General features: G+C 36.0%; 1 pseudogene; it reads left to right on the top strand.

Moving 5' to 3' along the window:
- LOC130863214 (SAP domain-containing ribonucleoprotein-like) overlaps positions 1 to 21,490 on the top strand; it is a 51,881-nt pseudogene extending 30,391 nt beyond the window's left edge.
- The last annotated feature ends 6,334 nt before the right edge of the window (positions 21,491 to 27,824 follow it).

Below are 27,824 nucleotides of genomic sequence, written 5' to 3'. Positions count from 1 at the left end.
TCCTTCACACTAGGATTTTTGCATGAAGCAAATAGTGTATGTTATGTGAATACTGTCACAGTCTCTGTGTCTGAAAGACTGTGTTTCCTTGGAAGCATTCATCACCTGTGGCTCTTACAATCTCTGCCTCCTCCTTTACATATGTTTGTACTTGTACATATATGTATGAATATTTATATGCATATATTATATATGTAAATATATTCATATTTATCTGAATGTTGAGGAGAAAGGTTTGATGAAGATACTCCATTTATGACTGAGTGCTCCAAAGTCTCTAACTCACTGGGTTTGTCCATGTATGGGTCTCAGTGGTAGCTCTGTACTTCCAGAGAATCTTCTCTGATATGAGATAAATAGTGCACTTATCTATGGACAGAGAAAGAGATGACTAAGCATTGATTTGTTCCTATGCTTATGTAACAGTTTTCCCTTTAATTCAAAAGCCTTGAATGAAGGAATCTAATATCAACTGTCTAGCCTCATTGTCAAAATCAAGTATTGTTTTCATCTCATGCAATAAGGCATAAACCCAAGATTAAATCAATAATATTTCCTTTTCTTACATTTCCCAATTCATAAGTGACATTTCAATTCTCCCTTTTCCAGTGTTTAAGAATATGATTATCCATTTCATCTACTTCTTTTACTCTTGAAATTGTTGCTTCCTTTGTTCTTTTGAAGTCCTTCCGAAACTTTAGCTTTCAAAAAACTTTTTATTTTCCTGGCCATTATTCTCATTGTCATCCTCACGCTTTGTGTACTTTCTCATTTTATTCTTTGAATATGCTTCTGTTGAATTATTAGAGTAGGCTGTCCACTGTTCTTTCAATTCGCCATCTTTAAGTCCACCACAAATTATCATTTCATTTAGCATTTCATGCATCAGTTCATTATTAATATACATACTCACTAAACCTGAACAAAAGATTGATGTAATATTCATCTCACCTTACATTTTAAATTTATTTTTTTGACTATTTCATTCATTCATGCAATGTAATATGATCAGAAATGATCCTCGTTTTTCTCACTCCAACACCCCCTAATCACCATCAATGTGTCCCTTCCTCTTTAAACTTTGTGTCCTCTTTTAATATTTTACCAGTCTGCTGTGTCTAATTAATGCTCCTCGCATGTACATAGGTGAGTGGGCATCCTTTGAAGAATGCCCATACCACCAAACTAATATGACTCCATGGCAGCTAACAACTAGAGAAAGTTACTCAATTAAAGTGTGGTATCATGCATTCCTCCTCAATTTCTCGAAGAAGTTTAGCAGTTTAGATATTATGCCAGTCGTATGCAGGTAACAGCAGTTATAGTAACTTCATGAGTGCAATAACCAGCTCATTCCCAGAAACCAACATTCACAGCATGCCCTCCTATCATCTGGTTATCATGCCTTTTATTTTCTTTTATGATGTTCTCTGAACATTGAAGTTAGAATTGACAAAGATGTCTCACTTATGCAAAAACAAAGATAAATTAACACCCACAAAAATACATATTTTCACCACTTTGTCCAACTATGAGTTTCTGTGACAGAATGCCCAGTATATGAAGAAGCTTCTACAACCAAGATTAAGAGTAGCCCAGGTTGAGAGTTAAAATATAAATACTTTGAAGGCTGTTAAATAAGAAGAATAATAGCTTCCACACTAGGGACTATGACCTTCCTGAGCTATATTTGGCTTTTGACAAGGTTTACAGTAGCAAGTATGAATTCTTTCCTGTGGAACAGGTCTCATATTCAATCAGAGAACCATTGATTATCACATCAGCCTGTTTGGTAAATCAGTATTGTAGTAGTATCATGGGGTGCAGATCTATAGTTATGCCATCTCATGAAAGTGTTCTTAGGAAAACTTTAAGTGCTAAAACTATCGGGGGTAAAAATTGCCTCTGGTCACTTAGACCAGCTTTAAATTCTTATGATAAACTAGTTTCTGGACCAGCCATAAATTTCTATACAATGCATCCCAGAGCTAAAGGTTAGCTGCTTTGTCATTTAACTGCTATCTCTCCCCTTCTGTAAACAATGCTCACTTGTTGCAGATATCCTGAGCTGCCTCTCCATATTGATCACAATTTGGGGGATGTTGTCTTTAAAAATGTGAACAAATTGGAGATTGAGTCTACTTCCACTATTCTACTGTGGCTATTCCATCACCTTTGAGTAAAGATTCCATTGGACTTATTCAGGCCTCTTGGGAGATACCCCATAAGAGTATCAAAGATCCAGCTTTGGGTAAGCTCACCTGTTGGGGGAGGCTACTTGTTCATTCCCAACTGCAGAGACCAAAAAATAATCATTGAGAAACTATATTATCTGCAATACTGTTTTACCAATAGCTTAAGCATATTTCTGACTAACTCTTATATCATAAATTAACATATTTCTATTAATCTGTGTATTGCCATATGGCTGTGGCTTACTGGCAATATTCCAGTGCATCTGTCTCCTATGAGCAGCTACATGCCTTCTTCCTGACTCCTCTCTCTCTCTACATCTCTGTATGGATTTCCAGCCTGGCTTTACTCTGTTAAGCCATTGATCAAAAATAGCTTTATTTATTAACCAATAAAAGCAACACATATGCAGAAGCATTTCCCACATCATTTCCCCTTTTCTGTTTAAATAAAAAGGAAGGTTTTAACTTTAACATAGTCAAATTACATATAACAAAACATATATCAAGTAAGAATTATAGTTACAATATTTATATCTACTTTATCTTTTATTACAACTAAGGAAAACTATAATTATGACTATCTACTCTTCAACTCAATGAAAGACTCCAGAAGGACATAATATTACCAAAGTAAACACATGAAGTCCATTGTTAGCAACTTCCTAAATTCTAGAATTGACAGAGACATCTAGCTATCTGGACAGTCACCCAAAGTTCTTCAGTAATGTTGCAGGCACTCATCTTCAGCCTTCTGGCGCATAGTATCTGGCAGAGTTTTCCAGGAAACATAAAATTTCTAAGACAGTTCTAGCTATATTGGTAGTTTGTCCATCACTTTTTTGTGTGCCCTACATAATGTCTGGCAGACACTTTCATGAAGCAGGAACCCTGAAGGAATGTCTCACCTTCTTTAGTAAACTTCAGCAGTCATTCTTCTGTGGGTCCTGCATGTCCAGTTCACAAGAGCAGTTTCTTGCCAAAATGGCTAACAAACTCCATAAGGAGCTTATTCTATGCCCATCTGCCAGGAGCAGATAAGTTTCACTGCCATGAAAAATCCTCAGTTTTTAAAACATGTTAAATGTCATATTCTGTACATCTTTGAAAGGTTTGAAGACAATCTATCTAATTAAAATATAGCTTTATATATCTAGAAAACATAACTAATGTTACTACAAGCTTGACTGTTATAGATGATTCTCTATTAACCTATACTCTGCTTACTCTTTCTCCCTCTACTGTTGTTTGGATTTAAACTTTACTCTGTTAAGCCATTTGCTGAAAGCAGCTTTATTTATTAACCAATAAAAGCAACACCCCTACAGATGGACTTCCTACACCACTCACCAATGGCTTTTATCTCCAGGACATCAACATAATACCTTTCAGCACTATGTCATCTAGCCTGCAAGAAGGATGTTTCCTTTCTCCCTCCCTCCCTCCCTTCCTTCCTTTCTTTCTTCCTTTCTTCTTTTATTCTCTGTGGCTCATCAAAGCATCATGTAGATTAAGATTTTATTTTATTTATTTATTTTTTTGTTTGGATTTACATCCTGACTGCACTTTGCCCTTCATTCTCTCCTCCTAGTCCTTTTCCTCCCCACTACACTCACTCATTCCACCCCACTGCTCCACTCATCACTCTTTCCTGCTTCAGTTTTTCTTCCAAAATGGGCATGCCTCCCATGAATATCATCTAGTCATAGTACATTAAGTTGCAGTGAGACTTGAGGGCCAGGACTCTGAGGCAGGATAGTCAAGAGACATAGGATAGAACCAAACATGACTTGGGGGAAAAAAGCAATGAACCGATTCCTAATGATGTTCATAGAATGGTGCCTGGACCAACCTGCCATCAAGGAGGCTTCACCTAGCAAGAGATGGAAACATATACAAAGACCCACAGCCAAACATTAGACTGACTTCAGGGAAATAGGGAAGGAAGGGTGACAGTTCAAAGAGAGGTCAAGGAATCCATAAGGAAAACTGCAGAATTGACTAATCTTGGACTCAGAGACTAAACCTACAACTAGGGAGCCTTCATGGGACTAACCTGAGTCCTCAGCATATATGTTATGTTTTTGTAACTTGTTCTTCATCTGAGACTCCTAACAGTGAAAGCAAGAACTGTCTCTGACTCTGTTGCTTGTTTTGAAACATTTTTTTCCTACTGGATTGCCTTGCCCAGCCCTAATAGGAGATGAGGTGCCTAGTCTCACTGCAACTTGATATAGCAAAAAGGATGTTTCTTACCTGTCTTGACAGTGATTTCTGTATGCCCTGTGGCAAAAGTATGTGACACCTTCAGTCATAGTGTATTACCAGGTAAGTTATTCTGGCTAACCAAGAGCAATGGAAATAGGTTGTGTTCTCTTGTAGACCCAGTGGGCCTCCCTGACCATTAACTTATAGGGAGCTTTCCAACATCTGAAACTGCAATTTTTGTTTAATGTTCTCTGTCATCCATCCATACATTTAGAAAGATTATTGAAAATTATCCTCCAAACTAGTAGGTTTCCACAATGTTCTTTCATGATCTTTTCTCTTGTTATTACCCATCCTATACTCTCCCACATGCATACTTCCTAAAATAAATTTTTAACCGCAAGAATCTCTTCTTTTTTCATATTGCATATATTCTATCATCCTTCCCAAATGTTTGGTTTATAAGACAGTATGCTTCCTTATTGCTTTGCCATATAGCCTTTTCTGGGTTAATACTTTACCTAAGACCCCGATTTCCCCACTATTCCCACAGCCATCCCTGATTAAGTTGAACTGTTCCCTGAATTCTCTGTGTGTTTTAATTTTACTTACAACTCATGTTCCTTCCTCCATGAACTATATTCTCTCATATGCGGTTTTTATTTTGTATTTTACAATTACTTTTCCACTAAATCAAAATCATTTTTGATACATGATATATTTTTCTTGCAGTTATAATTTTATTTTCAGGCTCATATTAAAGTTTTAAACCCAGTTTTAAAATTCTTTTGAAAGGTACCACAGAGCAAAAACATAACTCCTTAATACATTCATAAACTGCAGAAAATGAACATTTTAGAAATGATATTTTCATGAATTCTCTATTCTTAATGAACTATAAAATAAAAGTTGCAAATATAAACCAGTATTTCCTCTTCTGCAGACAAGTTCATAAGTGGTAATGATGTGATATTAGTAAATTTCTTCAGTGATGATTAAGTGGAGAAAAGTACTGAAACTGTTTCTAAACACATCATAAAATGCCTGTCAATCAAATAAATTCATACTAGAAGACTACGAATTCTGATTTCAGAGAAATGATCATTTTATAAACATTCTTAAGCAGCAAAATGTCCCCTTGAGGAAGTCCAAGGGAAGAGTGTAGTCCCCTCCTATCCTTTGAAAACATGAGTACTTACAAGAAATGGTTAGTTTTGCAAGTAGATGACTGTTTTTTAATACCAATTATGCTGAAGTAAAACTAATCATTGTCTAGTATAAACCTACAACTCGAGCTCCATGTTCGATTATTAGAAAATTTTTATTTTTATTTCAAAATGCATCACAACTCTCATTTATTGACAGACTCTCAGACGAAGCCATTTGGCCACCTTCATCAAGTGCTCTGATTTACTGGACCAGCAGTGAAGATCCTAAAGTCGTTCATGTTGATTACTTAACCTTGTTCATTTATAGCACATTTTCATGGGCCTCAACCTAAACTAATCTGAAGCAATAAAATGACTATAAACACTTTAGCAGACTCACTAATAAAATTCTAGGACTGAGCTCCATTAATTATTCTCAATGATGATAATAATCTTTGTGCTTAATCAGTTTTATATTTTCTATCCACTTTGTTATACAAAGTTTTTATGCTCATGAAATGAACATTGGAAAATAGTTCAAAAGTAAAAAAATATGCTACTGAAAGACGTTTTCTTCATGATATAATTTATTTAATATAATTTAGTTTCACTTCATGCCTGCTATGTTCTCATCTCTGTTGGGAGAGAAAGAATGTGTGGAATTTATCAATAATCCTCATGTTACTGCACACCTACACAGACACACGCTTCATATTTCATCCCCGTTTATCTTGGGTTTGTTATTGGACCATATTCTTTCCTCTGAAATAATTTCCTGCTACATGGAAAGCATCCTTTAATTTCCTTTCAGGAGTGCCTCCTGAGGTGCAATCTTATTTTCCCTTCCTGCCAGCCCCATTTTCATCTGTACTTGACAGACGCTGTCACTGCTAACCAGCTCTGAGCAATGAAAACCTTTTCGGTTGATTAAAGGCACCATCTTGTTGTGGCCATCAGCTGTCAGTCACTAGAAAGAGAGGCTCCCATCTGCTTGTGTAATTTTTTTCTGATCTCTGTGATCTCAGCCACATTTGTTTAACTATTCACTTCTTGTCGTGGCTTTGATACATTTTATTAATTCTCTCTGCCTATTTGCTTTAAATTTTAATTTTATGTTGGATTAAACTTTCTCCTAGAAAAAAAAAAACTTCACCTGACTTTTTAGATACATTTCATGTTTTTTTTTTTTTTTTTTTTTTTTTTTTTTTTTTTTTTAAGTTCTGTTGTGACTTTTTAGAATAGTTTAAAGTTAGGCAGCTCCATGCAGCTATAAAAATAAAATTACTTTCTTTTCATGTTTTCAAAAGGATCATGGTCAAAGAAATTGCTGATATTTAGTTTCCCTCACTCTGCAAGGGAATGAGAGAGAAGCTTTCAGTTTCTATGCAGCATGGAAAAACATTTCAGTTTATATCCGATAACCAGACATGATTTTCTCAAGCAGTTTGATTTCAACATGTTTGATTATTTTATACAGTGTTTTGAATCTTTCCACCCTTGTTTATTAGAAAATTACCAAGTGGAAATCAGTTAGCTTCATAGCAGCACCTAGGTAGACAAACATAAAATAAAATGCCCCTCGGAAGTAACAGAGAGCAGAGAAGGAACTTTCAGATGGTAACAGTCAAGTATTTCAGAAACAATTCACAGTTAGTTTTAATTGTTCACCTAAATATTCCAGGTAAATTCATAATATAAAGTAAGAAAAACATGATTTAAAATTTACTAGGAGATAATTTTAACTATAAAAATATAATATATCTTTCTGTTAGAAAGTTGCAAGGAGGTGGTGGTGCACACCTTTAATCCCAGCACTTGGGAGGCAGAGGCAGGCTGATTTCTGAGTTCGAGGCAAGCCTAGTCTACAAGAGCTAGTTCCAGGACAGGTTCCAAAGCTACAGAGAAACCCTGTCTCAAAAAACCAGAAAAGAAAAAAAAAAGTAATCATACAACCTTTAAACATTATTCATATGCCTAATTCAATAAAGATTATTTTGAAAATTATAATATAACTTGATCTATATTGCTTCTAATTATGGTTAACTTTACCCAACATTCTTTCCAGCATAGGCTGTCATCAGTGTATTTGATCTTGGTCATTCTTACAGGTGTAAGATGGCATCTCAGACTTATTTTGATTTGCATTTCTCTGATGACTAAGGATGTTGAGCATTTCCTTAAGTGTCTTTCAGTCACTTTAGTTTTCATCTGTTGAGAGTTCTCTGTTTAGGTCTGTGCCACATTTTTTATTGGATTATTTGTTCTTTTGATGATCAATTTCTTGAGATTTTGTGTATTTTGGAGATCAGTCCTCTTTCCAATGTGGCAATGGTGAAGATCTTTTTTTATTCTGTAGGCTGCCATTTTGTCTTCTTGATTGTGTCCTTTGCTTTATAGATGCTCCTCAGTTTCAGGAGGTCCCTTTTAATAATTGTTTTGTTCAGTATATGTGCTACTGGGGTTATACTTAAAAAGTGGTTTCCTGTGCCAAAGTGTTCAGGTGTACTGTCCACTTTTTTTTTCTAGGGATTCAGTGTGGCTGGCTTTATGTTGAGGTCATTGATCCCCTGGACTTGAGTTTTGTGAATAGCAATAGATATGGACCTATTTTCATTTTTCTACATATTGATAACCAGTTATACAAAAACCATTTGCTGAAAATACTTTTTTAATTTTATATTTTTTGTTTCTTTGTCAAAAAATCAGGTGTTTGTAGGTGTGTGAATTGATATCTTCATCTTCAATTCAGTTCCATTGGTCCTCCTGTCTGTTTTTATGTCAATACCAGGCTGTTTTCAGTATTGTAGTTTTCTAGTTGAATTTGAAATAGGGGATTGTAATACTTCCAGAAGTTCCTTTATTGTATAAGATTGTTTTGGCTATCCTGGGCTTTAATTTTCCATGTGAAATTGAACATTGTTCTTTAAAGGTCTGTTAACAATAGTGCTGGTATTTTTATTGGCTTTGCATTAAATCTGTAGGTATTTTTGGTAAGATTGCCGATTTTACTATGTCAATTCTATCTAAATATTACAGGAGATCTTTCCATTTTATGCTGTATTCTTAAAATTCTGTCTTCACAGTCTTAAAGTAATTGTCATATATGTCTTCCACTTATTGGTTAGAGTTACTCCAAGATTTTTTATGCGTTTTTGTGTCTATTGTGAAGGGTGATGTTTCTCTGATATATTTCTCAGCCTATTTTCATCTGTATAAATGAGGGTTATTGAGTTTATCTCCTATTCTTCCACATTACTGAAGGTACTTTATGAGTTGTATGTTGTAGGAGGTCCTTCTGTCTTTGTGTTGCTTTTCATTGGTTAATAAAGAAACTGCTTTGGGCCTGTTGATAGTGCAGAACTTAGGTAGCCTGGGAAATGGAACTGAACACTGGAAGAAAAAAGGACAGAGTAATAGAGATGCCATGGATCCACCGCCAGAGTAAGATATGTTACCAAAACTTAGCTGGTAAGTCACTGCCACGTGGTGATAGACAGATTAATAGAAATGGGTTAAAGTAATATCAAGAGTTAGTCAATAAGAAGTTAGAGATAATGGGCCAAGCAGTGTTTTAAGTAATATAGTTTCTGTGTGGTTATTTCAGGGCTAAGGTAGCTGGATGGCCAGGACAAACAAGTGCGCCCTCCTCCAACCCTTGTAGAAGTTCCTTAGTAGAATTTTTGGGGTCATTTATTAAACTATCATATTCATCAACAAATAATGAGAGTTTGACGCCTTCTTTTCTGATTTCTATCCCCTTGGTCTCCTATTGTTGTTCTATTAATATAGTTAGAACCTCAAGTAGTATATTGAATAGATATGGAGAGAATGGACAACCTTGTTTTGCTCCCAATTTCAGCAGGATTGCTTTGAGTTTCTCTCCATTTAATTTGATGTTGGCTGTTGGCTTGCTGTATATTGCCTTTATTACATTTAGATTTGTTCCTTGCATCCCTGCTCGCTCCAAGATCTTTGTTATGAAGGGATGTTGTATTTTGTCAAAGGCTTTTTCAGCATCTATGAGATGATCATGTGGGTTTTTGTTTGTTTGGTTGGTTTTTTTTCAGTTTGTTTGTAAGGTGGATTATATTGACAGGTTTTCATATGTTTACCATCCATGTATATTTGGGATGAAGCCTACTTGGTCATCGTGGATGATTTTTTGGATTTGTGCTTGAATTCAATTTGTCATTGAGTCATTACTGAGTATTTTGGCATCAATGTTCATGAGCAAGATTGGTCTGTAATTTTCTTTCTTAGTAATATCTTTTTTGTATGGTTTGTTTATCAGAGTAATTGTAGCCTCAAAAAAATTTGCCAATGTTTCTTCTGTTTCTGTTGTCAGGAACAATTTGAGAAATATTAGTGTTAGTTCTTCTTTGAGAGAATTTATCATTTGTCTTTAAGGGCCTCAAACATTCTCCTAAAGTTATTTTTAGATCATTTTTTCTGTTTCATTTGTATTTGGGGTGTTAAGTTTTGCTGTTTAGAGTCACTAGTTTTTGTTGGTGTCGTGTTCTTTGTGGTGTTATGTGTTTTTACCTTGTCTACCAATCTTTTCCTCTGATTGGTGTAGTTGGTGCCGTGTCTCTCTTGATCACTCTTCCAGGTGCTAGTGGGTCCAAGGCTCAGGTGGTTGCTCCTCGTGGTGTAATCAGGGGCCACAGTTCCAGTCACACTGGAAGTCATTCTGCAGTCCAAGAGGTCATTCAAGCCTGCTCCCTTAGAGGTTATTGGCTTAGGCCTAGTCCTGTGGAGGTGGTTGGCTAGGGCCTGCTCATGTGGAAGTAGCTAGTTCAGGCTTTCTCTGGCAGAGGTCACAGGCTTGAGCCTTCTCCCAAATATATCCCTGGCTTGGGCCTGTTCCCTTAAAGGTTGATGATCTGGGCTGGGGCCTGGTCCAACAGAGGTCACTGATACAGGCCTGCCCCCACAGAGGTCACTCACTGGGGCCTGTTCCAACAGAGATTGCTGGCTCAAGCCCAGTCCCACAGAGGTCTCTGGCTCAGGCTTGCAATCTAGGAGGTTGCTCTCTCATACCTGATCCTGCAGAGGTCTCTGGCTCAGGCCGGGTCTGGCAGAGGTCACTGGCATGAACCTGCTACCAACGATGTCCCTATCTCATACCTGCTCCCACGGAGGTCCCTAGCCTGGCTCTGCTCCAACAGAGGTCACTGGATCAGACATGCTCCAACGGAGGTCGCTGACTCAGGCCTGCTCCAGTGGAGGTCACTGGCTTTGTCTTGTACCCACAGAGGTCCCTGGTTCAAGCCTGCTCCCATGGAGGTTGCTGGCCTGGGCTTGGTTCCACAGAGGTTGCTGGCTTGGTTCTGTTCCCATAGAAGTTGTTTGCTTGGTTTTATTCCAGTGGAAGTCGCTGGCTCCAGCCTGCTCCCAAATAAGTTGCTGGCTTGGGCCTGTTTTGGAGAAGGTCACTGTCTTGGGCATGCTTTTGTCGAGGTTGCTGCTTCAGAAGAGGTTGCCTGCTTGTGCCTGGTCCCATGTAGGTGTCTCACTTGGGTCTGCCTCTTTCATTCTTTTAAAGTAAATTAAGACCAATGTTCTTCAGATAACTGAGTCATGTGGTGTTGTAGTGAGGTTATTAGTTAACCTCATAGTACCACTCAAGAGGCTTTTATCACAGTTAAACTTTCTGTTCATCATCATCTGCTTTCATTTCTCTAACCACATATTGATTTTCGTAGATTCAGAATATAGAGTGCTCTAATTTGTCTCAAAAATTAAGTGAAATAAACAGCTGTATTTCTAAATTTCCAAATTAAATTATATATGCTAGCAGGCATCATTTGCTCATCAAGTATTATTGGGATATGTGTTTCAGACAACTCTGGAGCTCCCTGCCCGTTGCTACTGGAAGATGTAAAAATTTTAGTGATTCATGCCTACAGTAGAAATGGAAAAATGTCTTGGCACATGTGGTGAGCTTTGTGTATAAGATGAAATACCAGGTCAGGTCATGTGTATTCTTCTATGACTGAAGTTATGATCTTGAATGAAGAAAACTCATTAGGGAAAGGCTCTTGGTGCTAAGCCTAATGTCTTGAGTTACAATAATTAAAACTACGTGGTAGGAGGAAAGAACTAGTTTGTTTGCTTACCATTCACATGCCAATACTTCACACACACACACACACACACACACACATGCACGCACGCACACATACTCAACGCTATACTAATTTCAAAATACTATGATCTTGTCTGCTTTCTGAAAAGCTTCACCTTCTCTTAGAGATTAACCATTTAAATGTCTTTTTTGATGCAGCAATCCTGGAAAACGTCTCACTGTTCTTTGTGGAATTCATCTCATTTTTATACAGCGGCAGATTTTAAGTAACAAACTCTATGTACACTCTGATGTTAAAAGAAAAAACCCTGAACTAATTGGATTTAGTAGAACCTGAGCCAAGAGTGTGACTCAGGAATTAGTGAAAGCCCAGAAACCAGAAAGCCCGTCTAGGCAGTATGAACAGAGGGTTTTATAGGACAAACACGAAAGAAACCTGATATGCTATAATTAGGCAACTGCCTTATTTGGACATGCTCTAAATAATTGCTGCTTGTCTTCGGCTAACACTTGAGGGAACGATTTCTGACATTTTCTATTTGTTGTCAGGATTATAATCTCAAAATCAGTTGAAGTTTACTTAATGCTAAATTACACTCCAATTTCTTATATGGGAAGTCAGTTTAATTCTCTTGTTATTAAACTTTAACATTAGTAAACCTAGAGTGGGCTAGGATGTAGAAAGGAATATAATAAAATGTCCCTTTTATTGTTTTTTCTTTCATATATATATGAAAACACAGAAATCACCATCTCCATACACTACTCTGACCATATATACTTCCTATGGGTCAAGGATCAAAGAATCCAAGAGTTTTTTTCAAGTCACTTTGTTAAAACTCTTTGCAAAAACACCAGTGATTTTTCTTTAGTTTTCCAGGTGCCACTTAAAAAAAAAAAAACTAATTGACACTTATATGTAATTTTGTTTATATAAGTGCTATCATTTTTATATATAAGAATTAATATTTTCAACATCACTACCTATGCATCCAAGTAAACCAGCAAATGCTGTAACTGTTACTATTCCATATGCTGCAACTAAAATGGATATAAAGCAAAATAATGAAACCACACGAAGAACACACAGTATGATTACCCTGTGCTGGTGGCTCCTGAAGTAAATGGAAATGTGACAGTTGTGCTTTGGAAACTGGTTTTAAAAAATGTACTTAGAATTTATTGGGCCAGGGCTCCAGTATATCGAATATTAAGAATCTTTATCCAGTAGTGCAATGAAGAATAGATGCTTTTGCAATTTTATAACAATACACCATGAGCGTTCTGCTAAGTCATTTTATTTCTGTCTGAGAAAGTGCAAAATAGTGCCTTCTGGGGAAAATGTTTTAAAATTTATCTCTATAAAACCAGAGTCCAAAAACCACATAGCCATCCTTCAGAACTGTATCCATCCAGCAAAAACAGATAAGGCAGCATCATAGCTAAGAAGGCTGCAAAAGTAAGCACCTTGTTACATTTGTGCAGAAAGAAAGTTAATTTCCAAGTTCTTTCTCTAAAAGGTGGTACTGGCAACCAGCAGTGACATCAATAAGAAAAAGTATGTCTCGTGCACCAGCCATAAACCATGTAATACTCTGCAAGGCTGGCCTCTTAGATGTCCTCTGCCCTAAAACTTAGAAACTGAATCAATAGTCTCAGGGAGATTTGAGAGAAATGTCTTGAAATAAAAAAGAAATCAACTTTTTTACTAAAGCATATATGAATGAAGTAGAATGAAGTTATTTGTTAGTTAAATGAAATTAAATCCATACTAGAAAAACTTATCTTCATTTTCATTGAAATAAAAATCCTAAGATCCTAGATTGTCTTTATTTTCTATTCTTGTGTATTGAATTACTTCATATGTAGAAAACATATATTCAATGCATTGTGATTTCTGTAGATACACCCTAGATATCCCTCTGCCATTTGTTCTTAGCAACTGTCAATCATGTCAGATAGCCTGGATCTTAATAGATTTCACATCCTTTTGATTCAAGGTTTTCATTTGTTTTCTAAAAGTTTGGTATTGTGGTTTGAATAAAAATGCCCAGCATAGACTCACCCTGGAGTGAAACTATTTGAAAGGGCTAGGAGGTATAGCCTTGTTGGAGTAGGTGTGGCCTTGTTGGTATAGGCGTGGTCTTGTTGGTGTAGGCGTGGTCTTGTTGGAGAAGCTGCAGCCTTGTTGGAGAAGGTGTGGCCTGTTGGTGTAGTTGTGGCCTTGTTGGAGAAGATGTGGTCTTGTTGGAATAGGCGTGGCAATTTTGGTGTAGGTGTGGCTTTGTTGGAGAAGGTGCAGCCTTGTTGGAGGTGTGGCCTGTTGATGTAGTTGTGGCCTTGCTGGAGTTACTGGGGCCATGTTAGAGTAGTTGTGGCCTTGATGGAGGAAGTGTGTCACTTCAGGATGGACTTTGAGGTTTCAAAAGTACAAGGTCCAGTGTCTCTCTCTTTCTCTTCCTGCTGCCTGTGGATCTGAATAAGAACAAGCCAGCAAGTTTGCCTGCGTGCTGTCATGCTCCCCAATATGAGGATAAGAGACTATACCTCTGAAACTGTAAACAACCCCCAATTAAATGTTTTCTTTTATATTTTTCCATGAGCATGGTGTTTCCTCACAACTAATAGAACATTCATAAGACAGGTATCATTTTGTTGTTTTATTTATTTATTTTTTGAGATTATAATGTAATATCATCATTTCCCTTCCATTTTCTCTCTTCAACCCCTCCTACACAGCCCTGGCTGCTTTCATCAAAGCATTCACCTCTTTCTTAATTCATTGATGTTTCATTCATTTCTTGTGGGAACTAGCACCCAGATTGTAGGAGGTGCTCTTACCAACTCACCCCCAAAGGATGATCTAAATTTTAGGTTGAAACTTGGCAGGGTCGTGCATCACAGAATCACAGTGCTGGAAAGACTGAGGCAGGAAGATGGTGGTTTCAGGGCCACTTTGTTTACACAACAAGTCCTTGTATAGAAATAAATATTAAATAAATTAAATGGTGCCTTTAATCAAGCTTCTATTCAAATGGTTATTGATAATTAAAGATCTCTCTTTGTAGAAGTATCTACTGGCATATCTAATGCCCCTATTTAATTTTGGAGAAAAATTTAGAGGACGCTCTAGAACCAAAGGATAGTTTAGTAGAAACTATTTTACTTCTATTTCAACCTATATGTGGTTACTCCCTGTAGATGCTCATTTGATTTGCTAATGTGTTGAGAATTTTTGTGTTTATGCTAAGAAATTACAGACTTCATCATACTTGCAAAGTCTGACTTTGAAATTAAGAAAGTGTTAAGCTCATGTTTTAATTTAGAACCCTTTATTGCTTTTCTGTTTGTGAGGCATATTTTTTAGATTTCTTTTAAAAACAAACTGTGTAGAACACTATGTCACATATCTACAGCCCAACATCTGGGAGGCTGATGCTGTAATATTTCAAGCTGAAGATCAGCCTGGGCTCAAGAGGAACACCCCAATATCAAGATAAATAAATGATATTTAGCAACAAAATCATGTGGATTTGCTTGTATTTTAATAAATATTTGTAACACAAACATAGATATTTGATAGCTGTGTGGTCACTCAGAGTATCTGTTTCTTCTTGAATGCAACATAATAATTTTTATCACTCAAGATATTTATTTACTTGACTTCTACAAGTTATGGACAGATATTTTTAGTGCTCAACTTTTAATCTTTTAATAGCTGTAGAATCAGTTAGGATTACCTCCAATTACTATTTAATACCAAAATTCACTTTATTTTTATGGAAGATTCTCTTAGAGCTATAATAATTTTATTAAATGCACAAAACGGCTTTGGTTTCTTTGATTCACTACTTTGTGTATAGTTTCAAAACTAAAAAATATAGCAATGATCTCATGGAGTTTGTTCCTTTTTTCATGTCTGTGGGGGGTAATGAAGCTGTATTCATGATGATTAAATACATACCATAAATATGAGTAAGTAAGATCAGTAATTATAATGTATGTATATTATATAAACTTTAATCATGAGCAGAACTTGTCTAAAGGTGAGATGATCTTTCGGGGTTCCTGATTCATGAAAGAGTCTGAGAGACATTCTGCAGGACACAGCAGATAGTGACTGAACTGCCTTTGCTTTATGGAAATGTCTGCTAGATACCATGGACCTGTAGGCCGAAGATGGATGCCCCAACGGTACAGAGAAACTTTGAGTGACTGTCCAGGCAGCGAGATGTCTCTGTCATTTCTAGAGTTTGGAAGTTGCTTATTTCTTGTTTGTTTAGATAATATTGTATCTTTCTGGAGTCGAAGAATGGTTAGTTATAATTATAGTTTTCCTTTGTTATGATAAAAGATAAAGTAGATGTAAATATTGTAACTGTAATTCTTGTTTCATAACTGTTTTGTTATATGTAATTTTGCTATTAAAGTTAAAGGCTTCCTTTTTTTGTTTAAACAGAAAAAAAAAAGAAATTAACTTTATCACTGAATAACAATTTTGCATCTAATTTGAAATTATTTGTTCTATAAATATTGCCATCTGTATTATATGAAATATGCTGATGTTCTTATTTAAATGATAACTTGAGTTAAAACTTACATCCCTCTTAAAAGGAGTATTTTAGAATAATATTACATCATTGGTTGAATAGCCAAGCAATATTATGGCCTTGAGATATTCTAGTTCTCAAAATATCAGAGAGAGAATTTTTCTTCCCTGGAGACTTTATTATTTCCAAATACCAGACTCTGGAGTTGCATTACCATCACAGAGCATCATTTATATGTGACATGCATTTCACTCTCAGAGCAAAGCTTTACAAAGGTTCCTCAGATGTTCCCTGGTGGATTTAGAAGAGTAATACAAAAATCAGAATAGTTCTTTCAAAATTAGTTTCAATTTCTGCTAAGTTAGTCTCAAAAAGAAAAGCAAGAAAAAAGACCCAAATAAAGATGCCAAGTGTAAAAATGGGTTCTTCTACTATTCTATTTCAACTGCAACGTTTCCCATGTTAATGGTGCTTTGACACATTTTAATAATATTCTAAAATTATGAGCTCTATCAACTATTTTACACTCTGAGTATGAGATTGTAGAATTTTCTCTCTTCTAAAGTACTAAGAATAATAACTAACCTTCATCAGGCGATGAAAGAATACAGAGACAGAGACCAACATTGGAGCACTGGACTGAAGTCTCACGATCCAAAGGAGGAGCAGAAGGAGAGTGAGCACGAGCAAGGAACTCAGGACGGCGAGGGGTGCACCCACACACTGAGGCAATGGGGATGATCTATCGGGAACTCACCAAGGCCAGCTGGCCGGGGACTGAAAAAGCATGGGACAAAACCGGTCTCGCTGAACATAATGGACAATGAGGACTACTGAGAACTGAAGAACAATGGCAATGGGTTCTTGATCCTATTGCATGTAATGGCTTTGTGGGAGCCCAGGTAGTTTGGATGCTCACCTTAATAGACCTGGATGGAGGTGGGTGGTCCTTGGACCTCCCACAGGGCAGAGAAACCTGCTTGCTCTTTGGGCTGAGGAGGAAGGAAGTCTTGATTGGGGGAGGGGGAGGGAACGGGAGGTGGTGGCGGGGAAGAGGCAGAAATCTTTAATAATTAAATTAATTAATTAATAAAAAAATCAGCAAGAAAAAAAATAAACAAAAAAATAAAAAAAAAATAAAAATAAAAAAAACAAAAAAATAAATAAATTTTCAATGACTTAACAGTATTTCCCATTTTTAATTATTAACAAATTATAAAGTCATATCATCTTAAATTCATTCTTCTAGAAATTGGTCACCAGCTCCAAATTTTTATGGCAAACAAATTAGTCATTTTGATAAAGGCTGTTCTATTTACTATGAAAGGACATGGTGATTGTGACTAATTAATTGAAAGGTACTAATTCTTTAATCTCCACAAAATTGTAGTATGAAAATATCAAGGCCAGATATGGAATATTTCTCCACATGCTGTTGGTCAAGGAAATCCGCTAGGAACCCCAAAGAGTAGAAGCTCTTTACATCTCCATTAGCTGCCCAATACAACTAGGTGAAAATCCCATATTACTGAGGATACCATAACCCTGCTTGCACAAAAGAATGCTGGAACTGTGCTGGAAACTCCTTCTCAGATGTCTATTTCCACAGTGTGAGAAGGTAGTGTGTAGGCTGCATGGAGAGAGAAGGCAATGGTGGTCTAACTTAGATATGAATACAGAAACTATAAACAAACCTATCATGCAAGGTATGACCATTGTAGTAATAGTGGCACACTGTTAATGAACACCCAACCTCTCTCTGATGGTTTTCCAGGTCAACTCTTCAGTTGGAATTTTAAAACTGATACTGCAACCTAGTCAAGAATCCAAGACTGAGAAGGCTATAAGCCCTACAAAGGAGCCTAATATTTTCATTTAACTAAATTGACACAGTGTCAAACTTCCTTTTAGAAATCTATTTTAAGTCTATAGACATAAACTACTCTAAGCTTTAATTAGGGACAATGGTGAATCCAGGGAGTCTTGGCTACACAATGTGTAAGAAAGTGGATTATTGAGAATTCAGCTCTAAACAGAAAAATTATAACACCCTTTATAAGACTCATGAAAGAGAAGGCAGAAAGAATATAAAAGCTATAAGACAGGGAGCAGGACAGGAGAATGCTATCTTCTGGGTGTGACACAGCTACCACAATCATGAACTCACAAATATTATACTAGGCTTATATAATCCTGAACTTATCAACATCCAGACCTAGATAAGGAGGGACTCATGGGACTCTACCCGCATTTGCTGAGCTATTGGAAATAAAAGATTCTAGAGAAGAGTGAGTCAGTCAGTATCTTAAGTGCCTACCTGTCTCCACTAGATAACTCTGTGTCCACGGCCACACAAAAAGCCTTGGTAAACTGCAGTGGATCACAAAACAATACTGAGGCAGGTTAACAGAAGTGGGAGATGTATAAATGAGTACAGGGTAGGAGAATTAGAATGCATTACATACATGTGTAAAAATTTTTAAACAATACTTTTAATTATTTTTAATCTATTTTTTTCTCTTAACATACACTTCATATCATATATAGGGTCAGGATTCTTGGAGGTTAGTGCTGATTTCAAATCCCTGAATTCTTCTGTGCAAAACATCATTATTTCATGATGCTCAGCTCTACCACCCTCTCTCCATTCTTTCGCTGTTCCAAACTCTTTTATATTATTCAACCTTATTGTGAAATCATTAACATTTTTTTTCTCATAAATAAACTTAGCTACTCTTTGTGAGCTCCAAGTTACATATAATTACCCTGTGTATCCCACTGACTTCTAAATCTTTGGTCCTTTGCCCCATTTCAAGTAGTGCTATACTTTCATATTATACCACAGATGCTACCATCAGTATCTCCATTTCCTTCAGCCAGTTTTCTATATAAAAATCCTTCAGAAGTAACCTCATCTCATTTATAGAAGCATTAACTGTGTTAATTACTTTAATACATTGAGATCCTTGGTTTCTTTCAAAGTTACAAATTATAACATCTATCTATATACCTAAAGGTTAAGTTTATTTAATATCCTTTCTTCTTAAAAGCATCCTAAAAATTTTATCCTTCCATAAAAATTACTTGTGTATTACTACAAGATTCCTTTTATATCATTCATTATTTTATTTAAATTACAATCTTTTATTATACCTTTCTAAATAGAATTAGCACAAACAGGTTTTTTTGCTTGTACCCAGAATTACTGTTTTTCAGTTGGACTTGATGTATACTTAAGCAAAGCATAGTACAATTGTTGAGAAATGAAATAACTTAATGAAATTTACAAATATTCAATACTACACAAGCAATTTTATAGAGACTAGGAAAATTAAAGCTTTTCAAATGTTTTAAAAATGTTCATGAATTTAAAATGATTTCTCAGTAATTACTAAGATGTTTATGACTGCATTACATATGTCAGCTAATTAAAGAAAATATTTTCAGCTTGGAGTTTTGTACCCAGTGACTATATCTTTCAAGTAGTAAAGTAAAATAAGTATGCAGTTTATAAAATTTTCTCAGAAAGGTCAGTATAGAAACATTATTAACTGAAGCCACTTAAAAGTGACAAAAGGAATGAGAATTATTCCAGAAAATATCATAAAATTACAAGGTAAAATGAAAAGAGTTATAAGAAGTATAAATACAAATGCATGCTTACTGAATAAAACAGTGATAATAATAGAATTGCATGGAATAAAAATTTACAGTGATGTGTTAGTTTCCTAGGGCAACATAATACATTAACATAAGAAAAATTTTAATATTTCTTGGACTATATTAATTAAAACAATAATACACAGTACAAGCAGGCTACCAAATTTCAATATTCAAGAATCTGTAATAATAAGATAAGAAGTAAAACTAATATAACTGTACCAAGATAGCTCAAGAAAATTAGTATAATCTCTATAGTAAACAATTGAAATGAAAAGATAATTAGTCAGTTAACACAGGGAAAATGAAATAATAAAAAGACTTTTGTGCTGAATTAAAGCATAATAAAAAGCCTTGACTATAGTTGAGATGGTAGAATGTTTGTCTAGCATGGGTGATTCCTAGGGTTTTATCTGTAAGAGAGCATAAACCAGGAGTGACTCACTTCTACAATTCCTGGAAGTACAGAAATTCAAGGTCATTTTCAGCTACACATAGAGTTAGAGGATAACCTGGGATACATGAAAACAGGCAAACAAATAAAAATAACGCATATTAGCTTATTAAGGAACTATAAAATATATTTGGAACTACTTTTGAATATCAAAATGAAATACTATTGAAAACATTGGAGAAAATTTCAAGACTAGCTGAAAGAAGAGAAATGTCTATTTTTTGAATGTTTAATTAAACAATTAATTAATGTGTTTGTATGTGTATACTTGTGGTCACATAATGCAGTTGTTTGAATAGGAATGACTCCCATAGACTCATCTGTTTGAATGCGTGGCCCATAAGGAGCGCTTTTATTAGGAGATTTGGCCTTGTGGCCTTGGAGGAAGTGAGTCTCTGTGGAGGCAGGCTCTGAGGTCTTGTATGTTCAAGCTTGCGTTTGTGGCACACAGCCTCCAGCTGCCTGTCGATCAAGATGTAGAACTCCCAGCAACTTCTCCAACACTGTCTGTCTGCATGCTGCCATGGTCCTCACCATGACAACAATGATAATGGACTAAGCCTCTGAAACTGTGAGCCTACACCAATTAAATGTTTTCCTGTATAAGAGCTGCTGTGAAGGCACAAAGAGACTGTGGGTCTTCACAAGTTAAGGCTTAAGGAACCAAAGCAAGAATGTCTTGCTCATGGTTTAGAGACCAAGGGAATAAAACAAGATCTTATCAATTGACTCCAGGCATATTTTAAAGAACATGCCGAAGAGGAAGCAGATGAAGTTGATGTTCTGGGAGAAGAAACAGAGCAAGAAGAACCAAAGCCCATAGAACCGCCTATTAAAGAAGTAGACCCTCTTGAAAAGGATGTTGACGTGCCATCAAAAAAGAAGGTAGGAAAAATTACATCTAGACTACCTCGGACCGAAAGAATGCAGAAGAGAGATAAAGGCCTCAAAGTACCTTTAAGCTTTTAAGAAGGCAATTCTGGAAGCTAGGTTTAGAATTTCTTCAGTTCCATCTAAAGGTCTGTCATCTGACTCCAAGCCTACGGTTAACAAGGATAAACTAACGGAAACAGAACAGATATTTGGTTTCCATGGTTCTTCCATTTCTAGAAAGTCTGAGAATGATGAGAAGCTGAAAAAAAAGGAAGGAGAGCTTTGGGGTTGTGACAAGTTCAACTGGAAAAAAATGACAGAGAATACAAAGACGAGAAAAAGTACAGAGTGTTGGGGATTGCGCAGTGAAAAGCTTTCTGCCCCATAGTGGTTTCCATGTCTCTAACTCATCTTAGTTCTTGCACACACACACACACAGTCACACACTCACACACATACATATGCACACTCATGCAGACGCACACACATGTACACTCACATGCACACACACCCACACACTTACACATACGCACGCACACACACGTGCATGCACACACACTCACAGTCGCGTGCCTCACTCTGAGGCAACTTGCACCTTAGGAACATTCTTTATTTACAGTAGCAGTTTGATTTAGCTGCTGCTCTGCACTTAAGGTTGTTGTATTTTGTTTTTAACTATTTTGCTTACTAATACAAAAAGAAAGAAAAGAAAAAATGAATTGTTGTAGTCATAATGTCTTTTCATAGCAACAAACCCCCGAGACACACGTGTGACACAGAGTATATCTGGAGGTCACATGACACACACAGGAGTCACTTCTCCCATATTGATGTGTATTTTGGGGATAGAGCTCAGATTTTCATGTCTGGCTTCAAGAATCTCTAGCCACTGAGGTATCTTAATAGCCCAGTGTAACTATTTTAATACCTGGGCTTGATGGAAGTTACCAGAGAGTAAAAATTAATAAGAAGAGAGATATTTCACAGGGATAAGCTAAGCTTTTAAAATATTTAGTCCTCTGTGTGTTTTTGTTTGTCACCATACTTTACCTTAAAATAAAGTCTAAACTCCATTCAAGTTACTATTAAATAAAAGTTAGCCTACAGAAATATTTTCCTTGATATTGTGTTATATATATATATATATGCATAAATATAAAACAAATGCTCGTGAAAATAAGAGCAGATAAGCCAAATTATTATTTTATTTTTATCATATCTTTTAAAATTGTTTATGTTTATCTTTTGTGTGTGTGTATGTGGTGTGTGTATGTGTGGTATGTGTGCTTGTGTGTGTGCTGTGTATGGTTTGATGTGTGTTGTGTGTGTTGTTGTTTTTATGTGTGTATATGTATGATATGTATATACATGGTGTCTATTTGTGTTGTGTATGTATGGTTTGTAGGTGTGGTGTGTGTATGTTTGTGTGTGTGGTGTGTGTGTGTCTCTATATGTGTGGTGTGTGTGGTGTGTGTGGCATGTGTTTGGGTATATATGTAGGTGTGTATGTATGGTATATGTGTATTTATGTGTATTGTATGTGTTTGTGTGTGTGATGTGTATGTGTGTTTTTTGTGTATGTGTATATGTGTGTTTTTACCTATACATATGTGCACCATGTGTATAGTGCTTATGAAAGTCCAAAGAGAGCATAGGAAGCCCTGGGACTAGAATTCAGTCAGTTGGGATTTAGATGTTGGAAACCAAACTTGGGTCTTCTGCAAGCACAGCAAGTGCTCTTAACCACAGAGCTGTCTCTGCAATCCCTTTACTGATTATATTTAACCTACCTGTCTATCTATCTAGCCAAGCAGCTCTTAAAGTAGTATTGATCCTAAGGAATAACTTAACAATTTTTGCATATCAATAAGTCAGTGTTATGATTTCATAACTCATTTGCCATGCTCATTCTATATCTATGGGTTGGGGTCCTTTGGATGATGAATTTTATGGGCATACATAAATAGGACAAGCATTATCCAAATGCATAATCTACTCATAACTTTGTTCAAACAACACATTTGTCTCATTTTAAACTGGAGCCCAGTACTCTTTTTCACTTCCTGTATTAACAACAATCCCTAAATTATGTGGAGTAAAGTAATTTCTATGATGTATTAGTTCCCTAGTTCCTAGGGTTATCATAATAAATTATCACAAACTGAATGTTTTACAAAAATAAATAAATAAAAATTCAGTCTTGTTTCATTATAAGGGTCAGACGTCTGAAGTGAATTTATTAGCAGGGTCACCCTCTACACACGATAGGGAGAGTCTAGCCTGCTTCTTGCCATTTCAGTGGCTCTCTCATTCTGTAGCTAGAAACACTATTGTTCCAATCCTCAATGACCTGTCTTGCACACCACTTTTTTTTTTCAATTCTAAGGATAAATTACCTGCTTACCCCTTAGCCTAGCAAACAAAACAGGATTTGAATCAGGGCCTGGGATGAGTAAAGCCACAGTAGATATAGAAAGACTCGATCTTGAGATTCCCTCAGAAGTACATGTTTAAAGCCAACATTTCCATGTCAGTTCACAGGCTGAGGTTCTATGTAAACCTGAGTTTGGTGGAGTCACTGTTCAATATTCTCTGTCTAGCTCTCATCTATCTATCTATCTATCTATCTATCTATCTATCTATCTATCTATCTACCTTCCTCTTGTCTTTATTTTCTGTCTCATATTTTATAATCTGTATCTTGTGATAATTCTTAAAGTTAAGGTAACATAAGTAGATTCCATACCACAGATAAATCTAAGGTTAAATACTAACTATAGCATTCCAGTTACTCGATTTACCTCTGACTGTGTCTTCACTGAAAAAAAAAAAAAACATTACTAGCAACAAATCTTATCATAGAGGGGTTAAAATAAAATAGTATGTCAATGTGCAAACCACATGCTTCTTTAGTGTAAAAGACCTTGATGTTCTCCTCTGGGAAGGGAGACATTTATTACACGATTTGTGAAATAAGTAATGATAGTAAGCCTGCTAACGTTTAATGATAGTATTGCCCATGTATGTTCTGCTACAATGTAACTCATTCAATATGTATTGCACTGATTAGTACCCCATAATCTCAAGTGTGTGATTTGCTCTGTGAATAAAATCAGACAAGCAAAGTATGTCTAGCCGCCCTAAAGTATATGGATATTAAGCTTTGATGCATCAATCTGACAAGGCAAATATAGAGTATAAAACCTGGTTCATCACTGATTGTATTGTCAACATTCATGTTCAGTTATGGACCTCTCTTTTTGCTGGTTTTCCCTTTATTTATTGAATTTATCATAGTAAATGAAATTGTAAATTTTGTGAAATTTTTCTGAGCCAGAAAAAAATATATATTTCCAGGTGTATCACAAAAGAGAGTAACATGTTAATCTAGAAAAATCACAAACCATGCCTTGTTTCAAATGACCATATTACTGATTCTTATTTAGAACAAATCTTACAGTTGATCCAGTCCAGAACAGTTAATTATAATTGTTTGAATTATGAGGAAAAAATAACTATGTCATTTCCCTTACTTTTAGAATTTCACATTTATAAATTAATAACATGTGAACTTAATAATACTAACAATATTCTCAGTTTCTCACCTATAGAGAACAAAAGTGCTTTTATGTCATCAAATACATGAATGCATTTTCTAAGATGTGCAAGATGGAATCTTCAGATATTAAAGCTAAGGTCTGTGTCCATAAGATAGGAAATTCAACTCCCCCCTTTTAGATCAGTAACATTACATTGAATCTCATTTCCTGATCACTTAACATGACAGACAGCTGAGAAATACGCTCAGATTTCTCACTCTGGAAATGTCAATCTTTAGCACTTCACCTGGTCCCTTTCATTCTGTGGCAGGTGTTTTGCTTTCGTTTTCATCCAAGAATTTTTCTAAGAAATATGCTCCCTGGCCTTAATATAATTGTTTTCAAACTCTCTACACCAAGAACAAATATGATATGTGTTTCAAGAAATAGTAAGAATTCCATCTATCAACACTTCATATTTAGTTGATTGAATGTATTCTTTCACAAGTCTCTATGTGTATAATACAGTGTACTTATCCTTGCTACCCCTTCTAACCTCCCACATCTCTGTTATCCCTGCATCCTTCCCCCTGGCTCCTTTCTCACACCAATACCTTTCTCTTTTCTGTTTTGATCCTTTGATTCTAGTCAAAGGTTCCCTATGTGGTCATAAGTTTGAACTCTCATTTGAAAATTTTTGACTCATCCTTTGTTACATAATTGAAATCATTCAATTATGTACCCTTACCTCAGAATCAATCAATCAACTGCTATTAGTTCGGCAAGGAATTATAGTGCCACATAAACCTCTCCCTATCCATGATTGTGTGTTGACTTTTCCAGATTCTGGCAGGCTCTGCATGGTAACCATCATCAGTCACTATGGGATTGTTGGCTATGACTGTGCCACGCCCTGAAGATCAAATTTTTCATCACTCTATTTGTTGGCTCTTACATTCTTTCTGCTATTTCTTCTGCAATTTTTCCTTTACCTTGGAGTGAGTGTTATCAGTGCCCTTCTTAGGCTGAGCACTATATTGCCACTATAAACATATAAACTGTCTCCAACAGTCACTGATCTCTGCACTTAGTGGTGATCATTAGCAATCTTCTCTAAGAACAAGGACAGCATTTGTCTACGGCACAAAGATAAATATTTACATTGCAGTTTAGTTCCATGTCATTGTCACTAAACCACAGTAGAGAGATCTCCTCTGTACACTGTTAGTCACATAGCCGTGACTTTTCCTATTATCATTAATTTATTGGTGTGTGTATTTGTTGGTGTGAGTATAGTATCATAGAGGCCAGAAGAGGGTTCTGAAGTACCTGGTGCTAGAGTTAGTAAGAGTTTGTATGCAACCCAGTATGGGTGCTGGGAACCACCTTTCAGTTCTCTAGAAGAGCAGCTGTAGAAGGAACAGCGGGCTGCCCAGCTCCCAACCACCTGGCTAGCTTATGCCCCAAAATAACAACACAGAAATTGTATTCTTTTAAACACTGCCTGGCCCATAAGTTCTAGCCACTTAATGGCTAATTTTCACACCTTGATTAACCCATTTCTATTAACGTGTGTAGCATCACGAGGTGGTGGCTTACTGGGAAAGATTCAGCATGTCTGACCTGGCGGCTGGCTCCATGGCGTCTGACCCAGAGAGGAGAGGCATGGCGATTGCCCCACTTCCCTCTTCCTCCCAGCATTCTGTTCTGTCTACTCCACCCACCTAAGGGCTGGCCTATCAAATGACCAAGGCAGTTTCTTTATTAACCAATGAAATCGACACAAAACAGAAGACCCTCCCACAAGCCTTTATCACTGCTGAGCAGTCTCTCCAGCACCTCAAATATATAGATTTTTAAAAAGGAAATGAAAATTCTTACTGCAGCAGTCTTGTGTTCAATAATCAAACTTTTATCCATTATTTTTACTTATAATATTTTCAAGCATTGTGCCTGCAGGTTTAGATTTCTGACAGTTATCCACCTCTTAAAAGCTACTTCTCCACTGACACTAGAATATACTAAAAACCACTTTAAATTTTGTTGAATTTGTAAAATGTGGCGGAAATTTCTTATTCCTTATTTTTAAAAGAATCAAAAATGTGTGAGGTGTTAAATTGATATATGAGCAAGATTTTTTGATAGAAACATTTTGATTTTATTTTGAGAATAATTTAGTTTCCTGTTTGACTGACATTTTTTATTAGGTCAATTTTAACAAAGAGATTGCTAAGTGCATTATTAGATTTCTCTATTTGTTTATCTTGCCATTATTTTGAAACCATAGTGTATGGCTTGAGTTCTTAGAAACACATCTTTTTCCCAGGATTAGTATTGTGCTCAGTGCTGAGCATGTCTATACTTCATACGTCACAAAGCTGAATTAAAAATAATTTTTTAATCACATATCTGCCAGAATATGTTAACTTTGACTAATATTTTATTTTATTTTAATTTTATAAGTTCTCATTAGTTCTAAAATTTAAAATCCTGTTCTGGAATGCACAAAAAATGGCATAAGAAGTATGTTTATCTCAGATATATAATTGTTTTGAGCTGGGGTCTATAATAAAATCTTAGTATGAATGAAACTGATAAACATTACATTTTTATTCTATGTGTGTTCTCAGTTATGTGGGGTGGATAGGTAAGAAGGTAGGAGGGTGTTGGAGTGGGTAAGTACATATGGAAGCCAGAGTACAACTTGCAGAAGTAGGTTATCTCATTCTCCCATACGGGACTCAGATTAAGTTTAGGCTGACTGGTTACACAACAGGCATCTTTATCTGCTGACTCAGCTCACTGCCACAATGAGAACAAATTTAAGTGATGTTAAAATCCTTGTTGCCCTTGCTTTTCCTACAACAGTACAGCTAATAGTAGGGTCAGGATCTGTATGACTAACAGTAAAAGACATTTAATATGTGTGGTTTGGGAATGGCTCTTTTAAATGCATGTATATACATAACAACACATATTTTCAGTATCAGTCCTTACCATCCATTTTTGTTATTACAAGGTATCTTCTCATTCATCAGGCTAGTTTCCCCATGACTTTAAAAGGACTCTCCTCTCCTCCCCCTGCCTCCCTTTATGCTGTAAGAACCTTAGG

This window comes from Chionomys nivalis, chromosome 20, assembly GCF_950005125.1.
Source record: "Chionomys nivalis chromosome 20, mChiNiv1.1, whole genome shotgun sequence".
Classification (NCBI taxonomy): Eukaryota; Metazoa; Chordata; class Mammalia; order Rodentia; family Cricetidae; genus Chionomys; species Chionomys nivalis.
This window is presented reverse-complemented; position numbering and strand designations above follow the sequence as displayed.